The sequence below is a fragment of the Acromyrmex echinatior genome, chromosome 1, assembly GCF_024713525.1.
Source record: "Acromyrmex echinatior isolate Ae372 chromosome 1, ASM2471352v2, whole genome shotgun sequence".
NCBI lineage: Eukaryota > Metazoa > Arthropoda > Insecta > Hymenoptera > Formicidae > Acromyrmex > Acromyrmex echinatior.
Window position 1 is genome coordinate 13,526,271 of NC_141852.1, and position 14,467 is coordinate 13,540,737.

Here is a 14,467-nt window from a genome sequence, read left to right on the forward strand (position 1 = left end):
AACGAATTTAATTTTATCAAGTGCGTGTCTTAAAAAGCAAAATAAATCTTTTAATAATTTTAAAATTGTATCGTTATTAGAAGAATTAAACGTTAAAAAAAATAAAAGATCCGGGAAAAAACAATGAAATCTAAAAGTTTAACTAAATACATATCTGAAAATAATTACATAAAACATTCAAGCTTGTTACTTAAAATGATAAAATTTTTTTGCAACATTCTTTATTATACTTGAGTTTCCTATGTAATCATTTTGGGGCCAACAAAATTATCTTCAAATCTATATATCTAGAGCTAAATTGTTAAGTATTTCAGCACAATTATTCTTTTTTTGTGCATAAATATTATGTTACCTAAACCTAAACCTAGATTATTTTCTTTTGTATTCTAAGTATTGTGTCACAATCTTTCTGACCTTACCATTAATTTAATAATACATAATATGTTAATATCACATTTATCCAATTATTACATAGTTTTCACTCAAAATTCTTTTCTTATCCTTGTATTTTGTGTATTTACCTTTCCTGATGATTAATTTTTTCAATTAATACTCATTCTATATATAAATATTTATAATAATAAATAAATGATAAACTTGTATTTAGAAAAAATCAATTTTGTAATCTTTAGGTCCGACAGATTGTTCAATCAAAAATAACTTCATAATAGAATCTTAATTAGTCTGTCATTGAGAGACGATAGTTTTTTCCTTTGCATATAATTCATTTGTCGTCGCTGTGTTATTAAAATAACGTGTAATCGATCCTCGGTTACAGTTCCACAACGAATGTGTCCGGTTCTCGACTGTTATAAATAATTCATACCGCAGCGCATTTGTTGTTCGGTTATATCCTTACATTAGTCGATCCCCCGTAATTGCTCGCGGCGAACTATCCCCGTTCTAGCGCCCTCGATCGAAGTTCTAATTAATCCGGCAGCCAAGTTCGAAACACGATCGGCGATCGCGTCCGCCCTTTAATTGGTCACCCAAGTAGGTCTCCTGTTCTCGCTGGCGCGCGCTATGCAGCGGGTAACGAACGGTGCATCGCTTGTCTCTCTCTCTCTCTCTCTCTCTCTCTCTCTCTTTCTCTGTATACCGTTGCACGAGGTATGTTTCGCCAGTATATATCGAACCTGCTTCGAACTTCAGCTCGCTTCGTTGAGACGTTGTTGCGTCGCGTTCGGATGTAAATCAGCAACGTCTAATTTCCTATCCACGTCTCTGCCTGTAAGAGAGAAAGAGAGAGAGAGAGAGAGAGAGAGAGAGAGAGAGAGAAAGGCGGTTTTTGCACCGATTCAATTTCACTGCTGCTTCGAGGCACGTACACGCGTATTAGAGCCGACTCCAGACGTAAATCACCAACGTCTAATTTCCTAAGGATAACGGAATGCACAGTAAATGCGCATCTCCTGGTAAAAGGACCAACGGCCAAACAAGAATTCCCCGCGATTTCAACTAGGACGAAAAGCGCGATATGCAGCGTACGCTGCAGTTGATTGAAATTGCGACGGTCACAACGCAGCACCTCTGAATGGAAATTCAGCTAAACTTTAAATTGATTCTTAGATGTTTATATGATTATTTAATGGAGATCCAATGCGTACATCTGCGCTGATATTATTTTCATTCGCGCGGTTGTGATATTAAGAGAATGCTAGCATAATGATCAAACTTTCACACAATCGCTGTTTTATCGATTAAATGTGACCTATACACATTCGGTTTACAATATCAATATACGATATTTAAAAGACATTGACACATCACTACACACTATTATATCTTATTGCACGCACACATATATTTACACAATTTTTCAAAAGAGGTAATTTTAAATTAGGCTTCTAAACTTAATCCTAATTCACTATTACTTATTTATTTATTTTACATCTGACTCTGCTTTTATTTCGCGCATAATCATTCCACAAAGTAAAATTTTCTTAAAGCCTAATACACAATTGAAAAGCACAGACAATAGAAACGGCATTTAAGCGTGAGATACAATTAAAGGATACAAATATTCTGACACGATTTCTGATAAATTAAAATTTGTTATTCTTTATTGCCTGTGCTTTTTGATTATAACTCAGACTTAAATGTTCCAATGAATTAATAACTTTGATCATTATATTGAAATAACAATAAAAAAATCTGTAATTTTTTTCATTTTTGGTACAAGAGAGAAGAAAATCAGATTATTATATATTAATTAGTACATATATTTTAATCTTGTATTTTAAAATAATTTGTAAAAAAGAATTTTAATTTCGTGGAACCAATATGAAATATACTTCACGTAATAAAAATAATATTTTTGTCGATAAAACAGACAGCGATCCCTTATAAAAGCTATTATAGCAAGAATTTTGTTAATCGGACCGTTAATTGAGTCCCTCAATGCACAACCATTCGTAATAATAAAATAAATATTAATTAATAGCGAGTACATATCAAACATGTTTTTATGACGACTCTTACTAAATTACAGAATTATTGATGCGTAATGTAATATTCGTTTATTAAATATTGAACTTTATACAGTGTTATAAGCGTAAAGAAAGTAAACAAGATTTAATGTTATCATTGAAAAATCATTGGCAAAATTCATTATTTGATCGCAATATAAATATAACTTCATATCATTTATTTTCGTGTTAACAACTGAACCATTGAATCAAACAATTTTTTCAACGTAATTAAAAATAAATGAAAAAGGTTATAATCAAAATGGATTTTTATGCTTAACATTCTTAATATTTTACGAAAGTTTTACAATTTTCAATTCAAACAAACTGCACGTCGATGACACACTTCACACTTAAATTAACTTTAAAACTACAATAGCTACATATTTTGAAACTTTTTCATGCTGTCGTCAAAAATTTGAGTAGTACATCAGGATTTTTATTAAATTGGAATTTTTATTTGGGCTAAAACCACTTCAATTTTACTATTATACCCCGTAGCGTAGCACGTCAGGATTTTACTAAAAATCCTGACGTGCTACGCTAATACTGACAACGACATCGTGTCCAATGTGAAAAAATCTTTGGATGTGTGGCACTTTGAAAAAAAGAATTATTGCACTTTATATAATTGCATACAAAAAGTCTAAAATTGAAACAGCTATAACTTGATGAAAATAAATCGAATCATAAACAGAAATTCATTTAAAAGCTCTTGAATTGTACTTTTAAATGCTGTAGACTTCATTTAGAAACAAGAATTTTTGTCATAAAAATGGTGAAAAATACCATTTCACATCAATTTATTCAAAAGTCTGATGTTCCCAAATTCTACCAACAGTATCGTGTTCAGCGCAAAAAAAAAATACATATCCTCGGAATGTATTATGGCAGTTCGGACAGGAAAAAGATCTTTTATCGTACACAAACATAGTGTTATCGATTTTGAAACATAGTTCTGAACTAAAACTGGGGAGTACGTAATATACAAATTAAATTGATAACTGCAATTTTAATAATATTGATGATAATAAGCAACTTTGAAACACTGTAAAGAATTTATTGCGAAAAATGTCACCCCAACTAGGATTCGTAGTTAAAAACACGTTTAGCAGGGTTATACGGTTAGACGTACAGGGTTCACATTTTCGTTTACTTCCGTCGAACATGAAAAAAGATGATCGATGTAGCACTCACGAGGATAGAAAAATCGATCATACGAAGAAAACCCATAAGAGACGCGATAAAGACGGAGCTGTCTCTTCATTAAAAGCCCGGTAATCGATACGTTGGACTTGCATCTCCCGCTGTCAGGGCGATTTCTCATTTATCAGAGGCTATAGATTCCTTGGCCAGATCATCGTGCAAAATCTCTCCCGCCAGAGAGGGATTGATCTCAAGGTAGACAAGAATTTCTCACCGGACCGACCGTTCTCGTCGGACGATCGCTTTTCGTATCCGGGAGCTGACTCTTAAGGAAAGGATAATCCGTATCCCGCAGGATAAGGCTCATCCTTGGCTTGAACGCCAAGCTTGCACTAAGGAAGCGGGGGACTAGACCTGAGAGTAAAAGGAGAGTAAAAGCAGTAGCCGCGGATAGACGATGTGAGAAAAAGAAGATTGCCAAAGAACGAGTGAGAGGTGACCGAGAAAAGAAAAGCGAGAGAAAAGTGAAGAAAGACAAGCATGGGCCAGACAGTGGGGATGAAGATAAACAGAGAGTCTGGTTCGACGGAAACAAAAGAAGGAATAAGAAACCGCGGATAGAAAGGAATAAAGAGAAGGGCGGAATAGGAGCTTGGCATTGTAGGATTGAGGGGGATACAGGCGAGAAAAGGCAGCGGGTGGTGCGGTTCGAAAGTGGAAGACGACACCGCGGGTGGTCGGCTGCCGTGATTCAACTCTTGGTTTCGCGTACCAAGCTAAGGCGATGATATCCGGCCGTGAAGAAGCAGCCGCTGCGAAGTTTCTCTCGCGCTCGGAAACTTTTATGATACATCGCGCGCGCGACCGAGGAAACTCCGTAATTAAAACTGGCGTGTAAGCGTGACCGGTGTTAAAGAACGACGGTGATTACTTGTGTAACGATGAGATGATAGCGACCAGCCAATTTCAACTTAGTCATCATGACATGAAGAATACAGTTCGATAAGTATTGTTAATTGATATATTGCATTGATATTAATCGAGGCAATCTATTTTTTTCTACATGCGCCACGCTTCTATCGAATAGATGATATAATAATAAATGGAAAGAGCAATTTTGCTTAAGAATCTAAAAATTTAGCTAGATACAGATCTAAAAATAACTTTGTTATACCATCACAAAATAATTTCGTAGAAGTCTTAAGCACGAGCAATGTTGCAAAATGTTTTGATATTCTAGCAATCAATTTTATCATCCTAATTATTTTAATGGTCCAGCAAAATAACTTTCACACACACACACACACACAGAGATCTGTATCTAGCCAAATTTTTAGATTCTTCAGCAAAATTATTTCATATATCAAAATTTTGCAATAAATTATTTCACAATAAATTATTCGCAGATTAAAAATTCACATTTACATCAGATTATTAATGTTCTTAAAGATACTTATTAGCATCAAAATTACTTAATCAAAATAGTAATATTACTTATTAATTTAATAAGTAATACTACTATTTTGATTATGCTCATCATTATACGATCTAAGACTGAAAGATTTCGGTGCACAGCTTGCAGAATAAAATATATGTATATAAATCCATATAAAAATATCTACGCAGCTAAGATCTGCTTTGAATGAATTTCTCTTATTATTAATCTTACTTAATTTCTAAAATTTAATATTTTAATTTTATTGAATTCTATTTTTTTCACCTTTATTTATTTATTTTTAATATCTAAATATTAGAAAAAAATTTAAATATTAACTACATAATAAATTTTTCGAAAGCAATTTGCAAAATAGATTCACTCTCAACATTCTTCATTGCCTACGTAATTAAATTAAATACAAATAAATTTAAGCTCTAAATTCTCTAAAGAATATAAAGTACCCATAAGAGCCAATACAAAATATAGGAATCCAGATAGTAAACCGTCACCAAAACAAAATTTATTGTATTACTGTTAAATGCGATTTAAAGTAATCTGTATTTTTTTTGATAATTTTTGTAATCATTTTGAAATATCTCAGACATCTTTAAATTCACACTAGAGGTGTTAAATTCACATCGATACTTTTTAGAGTGTAGTAGCTATTCTGAGTGATGCAGAGTTGCAAAGTGTTCCACATGAACGATTTCCAAGTTGGCAAGATTTTCCACTTTCGATAATGGCATGTCAGGGCTTTCTCGCAGATTTTCACTAACGAATTCGAACGGGGATGATAAAATTTTGCGGCGTCGAGTCAAAGACAGACGGTGCTACTTACACGAAAGGAAAAGAGGTTGAGGGAGGGAAAGGTGAATTCTGAGGGCGGACTCCACGTTCCCATCGTAACGCGCGGCGATTCATCCGGACCGTTCGGAATCACCGAGATTGAATACGATGGGTGCGAGCGAACGGAGAGGAGGAACGATCTCTCGCGACGACGAAGAATCCGAAAGCTGGGGAGTTCGCGCGTTAGTTCCGGAGCGCCGAGCTAATATTTGAAGTTCCTGAAATAGTTACACGCTCGGTCGCGTAATGAGCTCCAGCGGCGCTTCCGAATAATCATTCCTCGCAAAAGAGAGCGAGAGCGAGAGCGAGAGAGAGAGAGAGAGAGAGAGAGAGAGAGAGAGAGAGAGAGAGAGAGAGAGAGAGAGAGAGGGGCCGTGCCGCGAAATCTCCGCGCGAGTTCTCCGCGAATGACGTCGCGTGATGTCGTGCGGCAGAGGAACACGAGTTCCAGGAGAGACGAAGACGGAAAGTTCAATAAGCTCGTCCCCACGGGCAGAGAGGATGGCGGCAAGAGAGGAAGCGCTTCTATCCGTCGGATGCATTCTCGTGCAACGACATCCGATAGACGAGCGATGTTACGAGCACTGTGTGCATCGTCGTCGTCGTCGTCGTCGTAGTCGTCGTTGTCGTCATAGTACCGTCCGTCTACCGCTTCTCGCGACGCTCGCTTCATCGTGATTCACCGACTATACATTAGTCCTCGGGATTTCAGGACGATGTTACCGGGAGTTGACACAGACGTCTCATTGATTTCGCGATCTCCGGAATACTCCGCGCGTCCGTTATAACGTCCCAGTCACGAATTATGCATTAGAACTCAACTGTTAGGCTCCTTCGAAGGAGGAGTTTTCGAGGAAACGTCAGAGAGCGACTCGTCCAGCAGAACTAATGAGTCTCGCTAACCATTTATTGCAAATATCTATTCGGAGATATACATGGGAACATGGGCGTATCTAGTATTTTTTTCAGGGGGAATTTGTATCATTCTTATGTTATCACATAAGCAGCAATTTTCGCTTTAATTAATTGCTTTTTCGAATATTTTAGAATTTAGAATGTCTCCTAGTGTCTAATTTGAATAGGAAAAATATTGGGTTTTGTAAATCATAACTTTTATTTTTTTTTCCTGAAGAAAGTATAGATAAAGTGTAATAGTTAATAAAATAAAATGTGTTATTCTTTAATATTACTAATGTTATTATTAATACTAAATATTCATAATCATTTTTATAAGAAAGAAATTTTAAAAAATCCAGAGAGAAATATAGAAAAGCCTTTTGAGCAACATTGCTAGATATTAGTAAAAATGTAATTAAACTAAAGTTAAATAAAAAAGAAAAGAAGAATGACGAATAAAGCAAAGGTCATTCAATAAAATTTACAAAATTAAAGAATTACGTGATTTTTTTTCAAAGCGATTTAAGACATTTTCAAGATTCGTGGTAATATCTGTGAAAATTTGGAATGTGATCTGAATTCCTATATATCTACGCCTATGCATTGAAAACAACAAATTATTAATGCCTCTTTGTTCCAGGGATGGAAAATATGATATCTCATATTTATGTTTGTGCCCGTAAATCTTAATTAGAACGTTCATTATTTTCCCAAACTATCTTCCGATTAAAATAAATTAAAATAAATAAAAATATAAAAAATGAAAAATTTATTTTAACCAGACTTATTTTTAAAATGTATAAAAGGAATTCATTACAGATTATTTTTAATTAATTTACATCGAATTAATATTGCCCTTATTAACGTAACTGTAATCGATGTTACTGTTATCGATATAAATAAGTCAGCTTTTTTAAGTTTAAAAAAATTAAATTTGTAAAATAAATCTCTGTTTTTTTCGATGTATATGAAACTGTACGATTCTAGAGGAAGTCGCGAACGCGACATCGCCGAGAATCAGACATCATCATGTAATTCTGACGAGGAGTTATTACCCCGACAGTGCTTAATTAAAATATTAACTCTCGGCGGTCCTTCGGATCACAAAGCTTAAAGGCAGGTGGCTTTAAAGCTCGGGGGACAGCGATTGCTCGACTCGAATCGAACTGTACTAACGTAGGAGGAGGACGAGCGGCAAGAAATGGGAGCGAAGACAAGTTCCGACCAAATTGTAATCCGGTGATCCTCGTCTGTACAGCCAATCCCGCGGCCGAACTTCGACTGCAACTCTGGACATAACTCCAGGAGAAACTTCCTGAGTCCCGGAAACGGGATTAAGAGACGCAACGTGAAAGCTCATTGCCTCGCCAAAGGAATCGCACCGATCTTCATCGGGCGGGTGTTGCTTATTAACTTGCAGCAGAACTCATTTATTTCGCCCTAGCTACTTCGCCCATTAGTGCTCATAACTGGCCCTGATTTCCGCGCGAGCAGGATATATACGCGTGCGAGCGTCTGACGGAGAAGAGTTTGCACGTCGTTCTTCGAGATGGCAAGCAGATTAGTTTTGCTGTCATACAGAGCGTAACGTCGGGACACTTCCCGATGATGTTCTTAAGATATTCGAGCGTCATTTTTCCCAATTAATAAATTCTAATTCGTTCGTCTGTACTTTATTTTCAATATAAAATATACAATCACATATATTTTATTTTAAATGTAATATACCTATTATGCATTTTAATTTAAATATATTGCTCTTTTAAATATTATTAACAAAATTAATAAAATTTTATTTTAAATGTGCTGTTTTAAAATACCGTTAATGAAATTTCAGAATATCTGTGTAATTAGCTAATATAATATAGATAGAAGGATAAATGTATCTTGCCAAACGTGACTCACATAATTAGATGATATTCTAATTCCATTTTTTAAATTGCCTAATTTCATTATTTCATTCATGCTACATTGAAATCCGATTCTTTCGAAAAATCGTTTCTATCCAAAAAGTTGAAAACTACTTTAAAAAGATAAAGTAAAAAGACTCAGTCAGGTAAATTTATTAATGTTTCCGTCTCGAGTCATTAAACATCCTACACCTTATAGAATCAATCAGTAATGTCATTTACATCTACAACGTTTACATCTACAAAATAGCAATATAACATTTTGCAAGGATGAATCAATATTGAAAATTTGATCGATATTTTAATTTGTTTTATCGATATTACTTAATCTCTTAAAAGTGAAGAATTTTTTCAACGAAAAATAAAATTCTTTTATGGAAACATCAGATTAATCTTCTGGAATTAATTTTATATTTGTGTTAAAACCGATTCTTGTTAAAATTTTTATGTTGAATGCCCATCCGTGGTGTTAATTTAACATAATGTTGTGTTATTTGAATATTTTGTATTAAATTGATATTCAAAATTTCTTAACGTTAAAATAATACAATTTACAAGTAAATAAAAAAATAACATTAAAAAGATGTATTTTAAATTAAATTTTAAGATAAAACACATGTTAATCTAATATATTAAATAAATAATTTAAAATATTATATAACAAATGTAAACATTAATTTTACTTAAAAAAATGTATATAATGTCCATAATTTGCTTAAATATTTTAATGTTATATTTTTTCTATTAATTATGTTGTATAATATTTGTATTACTTTCTAACATATTCATCTTGTGTAACAATTAACATAAAAAGGACTTTGCACGTTTCTTATGAATTTTGGATTCTCAGTCGAAATATCTGAAATGTATTCAATTTAACACAAATTTTCCAACTGTGTATCTTTATTGTATTACAGATTTTGACGTCAACTTCAGGGGGTGAGCTTCAAATTATTTTCTTGCGAAAATGCATCATTAAAAGGATAAAATCAATAGAATATACATTTTTGTATATTCTATTAATTACGTTAAAATGTTAATTAAAAATTTAGAAATTAAATTTAAAATACTATCTCATCATCTTAAAATTGAAGTAAATCTTGTTTTTTTTTTCATATTTTTTAAGTAGGTTTATGGACGTTTCTCCTACTTATCAACGACGAAACGTCCATAAACGCCATTTGTGATACATCATTAGTACCGGCGAAGATGCATTCAGCGCCAGATTGAAGACGACGAATTAATCTCGCGAGTGCGCAACTTACTTCGCGTATAAAGTATCAGTAGCTTCCGAGTACCAAAGCTGTCAGGAGCTGCATTTCTAATCGCCACCCTGTCACGGGCGGCACTTTTGGGACCGGATGAGCCGACGCCGAGTTCCCTTAGGAAGGGCGCGAATAGAAATTGAATCATATTATTAGTCTCAGCACGCCCGTCTGCCTGCTTCCAGTTTCTCTTCGCGGAGTAGAAGCGAACGAGAGGAGAGGGAAGAAATAAACAGAGAGAGAGAGAGAGAGCGTGATAGGACTCGTGTGTCGTGTCTCGTTATTCCCGTTACTAGACCGCGTGCACCACATAGACGCGATGTTCATTACAGGAAGTGTACGGTGTTTCAAGACGTCTTGGGGCTACGACTCTCTCCTATTTCCTAGCAAGCGCGTGCATTGTCTCCTCGCTTTGTCGTGCATTAGATTTACATCTAATGTGAAGAGATTTCGCAGTAGCTCCTTACCATGTGTCGCTTCGAATGACTGCCATCGAATTGTGATTATTTGCTGTTATATCAGCATTAATTAATCGGATTAATTATGTGCGACTTTAAATATCGGCTTTAAATTTCAGAATTCGAAAATTGAGAGTCCTCATTATATCTAACTAATCCAGAAACTCATTTTGTCTTGGAACGTTTTAAAATATTATTATTACATCATTTTCTCGGTTTTTTAAAATTTAGATTGCCTGTTGCTAATATTATACACAGTCGTCTCTTGTAGCAATTCTTGTAAAATTTAAAATAAAAATTAGAGATTAAGAATACCTCAAATAATAAAAAAAATCCTATTTCCAAATTTGTACATGAATATTATTAAGCACCAAGATTCATTTCGTCCAAAAGAAGAATTCTTTCTGTTATAAAATTCATTACGTCTTATTACTCATGATATTGTATATAGCCATAAATATAAAATACTTCCAAAAATTATTGTAAAAGTTATAAATCTAACAAAAAAATTAATGAAAAAACAGTTTTATTGATAAATAATATTTATTTCTAACATTTATTTCTAAAATTTTGATATTTCGTTAGTTCTTGAATTCTTTTATTTCCATCAGTATCCTTTTAAAGGAATAAATTGTGAGTTACTTTATACTTACGGCAAGATATTATTGCTGTAGATATTATTGCTTTCGTTACTCGTCTCATTATTCGTACAGCTATTTCCATTATTATTATACTCATGCTTCGCGAATAGTAGAATTTATCTGCACATGCACTCGAGTACGTTCCGCCTGTGCACGTAATAAACGTGACTTTCGCTCTTCCCCCCCCCCTCCCCCCCCCTCTCTCTCTCTCTCTCTCTCTCTCTCTCTCTCTCGTGTGTCTGACTCATGCTCCATTTTCCACTCATTCCGGATATATTCCGTCTTCGTACTACTGTCTCGCCCGAGAGATGGCTGAGTTCTCGTATGCCGCCGCGCTGGCAAGGCGCAGTTTCCTGCAAATTTTGCAACCAAGCTCTCGGCGCGTTGTGTTCACATCTCCCGGATTTAACTCACGGTTTCACTCCCCCGGACTACAGAGGACCTTGGACAGATGTGACGAAGTGGAAATCCGCAACCATGATTGCGTCGCGCCTACCCACACTCGCGATAATTGTTATCGCATCTTACAACGAAGATGCCGAATATGACGACGATAACGAATGATGCACAGCTGACACTCACGATTTCGTCGACGGGATCCCACGTGAATGCATAAATATGATTGAAGCCCGACGTAAGTTCGAAGATCCCTGCGGGTTACAGACTGTTATTATATCACTGAGAAAACGGAGAACGTAGTTTTCATTGAAGCCAGAAATGGTATATTATTATTTGTTCGTCCTCCCTTCGGAGGAGAGAGGAGACCAGCTATTTATTCAAGAGGTCTTCTCGTGCAAAATTTCAATATATCAGAAAAAGTATTTGAGTATTTCCAGATCGACATTATCAAGTCATTTTCTAGAACAGAACTGTTATATAATCCTTCGATTATTGAGAAAATAGATGGATCGATATCTACTATAATTATCTGCCACTCTACAAATATCTAGTAATTATAAGAAATTCGATATACTATATCGATAAATTATTATTTAAGCAATAATTTTATCTATTTTAGCTTCAATGTACAGATTATTAATTTGTATCTACACGAGAAAAAACGGTTTTGCTGAAGTATTTAAAAATTTAATTAATTTTTTTAATACAAATCCTTTTTAATACATGAACCATTTTAATAATTATATAATAAAATTTTTTATATAATTACATTAAATTCTCTGATCGATTTAATATAAAATAATTCATTTAAAATAATAATAAATTATCCATCGATTTATATTGCAGATTTTTACATTTATTGTACATATTTGCAATCATTATAAAGATTAAATCAAAATTTTTATAAAATTTATTAAATTTCCTGTATATATTTCCTATATATATATATATATATATATATATATATATATATATATATATATATATATATCGTATTATATGAGGTAAGACTAATAATTGACAATAATAAAATCAATAATCGATATGAATACAAACATCGATTGCAAAAATAAACATTTAATTTTTGTTCAACAAATTATTAAAATTAGATATTAGTTAATTATTATATTATTGTATTATAAGTATTTATTATATTAAATAATTAAATATAATAATAAATATTATACTAAATAATTAATTATAAATTGATAATCAAATTAGTTGTTAGATGTTCAAATTTTTTGCAACATTAATGTTTGAATACCTATTTATTTAACTACGAGTAACTACACAATTATTTTCAGATCTGCATCTCTGGCCTAATTTTTATATAATTCAGCAAAACATTCTTTCTGTGTAGAAAAGAAATTCTGTGTATATAAGTGCATACATTTATATGATGTTTCTCCTAACTGCAATTCTATCTTTTTCTAAAAACTTACTTTTTTAATGACATTAAAGAAATATAAACAAAGATCAGTCCAAAGTGTTTAACTAAATAGATTTTGATAAAACTTTCATCAAACTTTCAATTGAGTCATAGAATCATACTGGCGAAAAAACTTTACGTAAGATAATTAAGGATCAATATGGTAACTTGTGACAGTAGGACTGTGTAGGCATCCTTTTAAATAAGGTTTCATTCTTTTCAATTTTATTTATCGATTCTTTAATTTTGTGAACTTCGCAGTGCGTTTCTCAATCATGAATAATGTGCAGGCCCTCGATTTTCTTGATTAAGTTTTTTTCAAATTCCAAGAAATAGGGTGATCTATTTCTACTGCTTGTTTTATCCTGATCATCTCCATATAAAATCTATTTCATTAATATGAGTTTATGATCTAATAGAACGTTTGGTAAAAGTTTCATGAAAATCTATTTAGTTGAACACTTTGAACCGTATACTCTTTTGTAAAAGGACACAGCTGAAATATTCCGGCGGTACTTCAACGGCATTGTGCTGAACATAAGAAAGTTCCATCAATCTTCTCGCGCCGGAGAATCGAATCTCCCCGTTTCCAGCTTATCGGCAACTCTCCTTCTCTCCTCTTAGATCCCACGGAACACACAGACGTTGTCCTTGTTTCCGTGGTGATATCGTGGCACCGTTCGTTCAGAAATCCTTTCGACTTTAACGCGATCTCAGCATTGTTCTGTTCAAAGCTCGCCTCGCTCGTAAAAGCCGAAGATGGCCGTCACCGTTGGATCGACGTCGGATGAGCAACGATATCCGGCGAGATATCCGAATTGAAGCGATTCGCGCGAATCGGGAACAAATCCAAAGGAGCAGACGTGGCGTTCTTGCAAGAAGCGCAATTTGCAGGGAGTCGTGTGATTTTTTGTATATACACTGTGAAAAGAAATGAAGAAAAAGCTACGGGCGTTGAATGCGAAAAATTTCCAAGAATGCGCTAAACGTATTTCATCTCAAACGAAGGATAACATCCTGACAAGGAAACCATGTTATTTGTTGGAGTTTCCTATGACCGCAGGGTTGTATCCAAGCTATACCCAAGCTATTTTGCACTATCAATTAGTTGAGAGTTAGCGATATATTGAGTCCTAACTTCGCTTAAAGTTCAAAGCGACCGACGGTAATAGCAAACGGCAAAACATAAACTGGCGCAATTGAATGGCTTATGGAAACGTTTATTCGTATAATTCGCTAAATTCACATACTCGCTTTAATCCTATTGCTAAGCTATAATTATTTTTTAGTAACTCAATAATTTCCCTCATCACAATAGCCTTATTTAAATCTTTAATCTATCTCTATCAAATCTATTTTTAATCCAATATCTATCAAAGAATGGATGTAAAATGTAAAGGATTAATTCTCCGGAATTGACAATAAGGTCCATTAGAAGGTCTATTAGACTCAATTATAAATCTCTTTGTCAAATAATTCGATTTTCTTCATGTTTCATCCGCAAATTTGAATTATTCTTAATAAAATATACTTATATCTATTTCTATCAATGCACTGTAGATTAATTTTA

The 14,467-nt window shown here is 33.8% G+C and overlaps 1 protein-coding gene and 1 long non-coding RNA gene across 3 annotated transcripts in view; one reads left to right on the forward strand and one right to left on the reverse strand.

Moving 5' to 3' along the window:
* LOC147910986 (uncharacterized) overlaps nt 1-14,467 on the reverse strand; it is a 486,594-nt gene that overhangs the window by 236,545 nt on the left and 235,582 nt on the right. The gene's annotated exons all lie outside the window — the stretch shown is intronic.
* Nucleotides 1-14,467, forward strand: part of LOC105146913 (uncharacterized) — a 318,339-nt gene that overhangs the window by 155,692 nt on the left and 148,180 nt on the right. The window lies entirely within an intron of this gene.